At 46.0% G+C, this 1,438-nt stretch overlaps 1 pseudogene; it reads right to left on the bottom strand.

Annotated features, from left to right (window-relative positions):
• Positions 1-273: 273 nt before the first annotated feature.
• Positions 274-1,215, bottom strand: LOC111555736 (annotated as a pseudogene).
• Positions 1,216-1,438: the final 223 nt, after the last annotated feature.

Genomic DNA, 1,438 nt, shown 5'->3' with positions numbered 1-1,438 from the left:
TAGGTTTTTAAAAAGTTTTTTTGTTTAGGTATTTTTATTTCTCCAAATTTGTTGTTTATCAGGAGTGACTGGAATAAAAAATATAATTGAGTCCCATCATCATGATCATCATGAAAATGACTTTAAGAGAAAACTGGTCAGATGAATATTATTTTCAACCAATAAACAGTTGCCACTGATAAACTGACAGCCAGGAGTCTGTCAAGAATGCTCAAGATATGTTATATAATACAACATGCCTGTTCACAGGGGGAAAAAAACACCGGAAATAACTTATGTGTACTTCTTGATTTCATCAAACAAGATAAGCACAAAAGCACCACCCATGCCTCTGAGAACACTGGACCATGCACCCTTGAAAAAAGCTTTGCCTCCTTCATCACCAGCAATCATCCTCCAGCAGTCAATGTACCTGTATACATGATGTCAGTTCCTTTGCGCCCCGACTGCATCGTAATGCGGGGCAAACGATGTCAAATGAATAGGAAGTCAACCCAGAAAAGGCAGTGACAGTCTGTGTGGTCATCCAGCTGATGATGATGTGAGTGTTCTTGGGATCTGGAAGCATTCCCTTTGCAGTGTCATAGATACCGAAGCAGGCAGCTAGGATAATATCCTGAACAGACACGTTAAAGCCTTGGTACAGGCCCTTAATCCCGTCAGATTTGTTCTCTTAACCAGGCAGTCACCGAGGCCTCCGAAATCTCTTTCAGCTTCAGCTTTACCCATATTAGCTGCTAGACGGGTACGGGCAAAATCAAGAGGGTACACAAAACACAAGGATGTGGCCCCAGCGGCACCGCCTGATGCCAGATTCCCTGCAAAGTAGCTCCAAAACTGAGTCTCTTGTCCACACCACCCAGGAAGATCTGCTTGTGTTTATCTTTGAAGGCAAAGTTAAAAGCCTGGGTGGGGAAGTATCTGATGACATTGCCCGAGTTACCGCGCCAGGACAGGACTCCCTGCTTCTTGGGAATACGACAGCGCAGTCTATAATGCCCTTGTATTGCTTATCCGCGGTAATCTGCTTGATGGCATGTTGCACCTGCAGCAGCAGCCTGACCCGCGCGATGGGCGCTACCGCTGTCTTGGAGATGGCTGCGGCCACTCCACCTGCCAGGAAGTCCTTGGCGAAGGACACAACGACATCTGTCATGATGAAAGGAAAGAGGAGGCAGGCTGCTGCGGGACGGGACTGGGCCAGGAACCGGCTTTGACTCCGCGGCTTCCTAGGTTTTTGTATTAAGCAATTCCTAGGATTCCCCTTCCACTGTGAAAAACACTTCAAACTGTTGAATTTTAACATATTAAAAGAGGGCGTAGGGTTTGTGGGAATGTGCAGGGATGCTTTCCTTTTCTGTTTGAATAAACGTCTGTACCTTTTCACAGGTCCTAAGAAAAACAGACCTTGTCAAATACACCAGAGGGAGGTACTCAG

Source organism: Piliocolobus tephrosceles, chromosome 8 (genome assembly GCF_002776525.5).
Source record: "Piliocolobus tephrosceles isolate RC106 chromosome 8, ASM277652v3, whole genome shotgun sequence".
NCBI lineage: Eukaryota > Metazoa > Chordata > Mammalia > Primates > Cercopithecidae > Piliocolobus > Piliocolobus tephrosceles.
This window is presented reverse-complemented; position numbering and strand designations above follow the sequence as displayed.